Source organism: Colobus angolensis, unplaced genomic scaffold (genome assembly GCF_000951035.1).
Source record: "Colobus angolensis palliatus isolate OR3802 unplaced genomic scaffold, Cang.pa_1.0 Scaffold245, whole genome shotgun sequence".
NCBI lineage: Eukaryota > Metazoa > Chordata > Mammalia > Primates > Cercopithecidae > Colobus > Colobus angolensis.
In genome coordinates, this window is record NW_012115655.1 from 2,225,263 (window position 1) to 2,225,484 (window position 222).

Consider the following 222-nt stretch of genomic DNA (forward strand, 5'->3'; position numbering starts at 1 on the left):
GACGGAGGTTGCAGTAAGCCGACACCACGCCACTGCACTCCAGCCTGGGTGACAGAGCAAGACTGTCTCAAAAAAATAATAAAATTGAAAAGAAAGAAAGAAAGAAAAGGCTAGGCCCTGGCTCCAGCCCTCTGAATCCCACCTGCTGCAGACCACAGTGCTTCTACCAACCCCAATCTCCCCCAGATTGCACCCAAGACAAAGGCCCACACCCTAGCCACA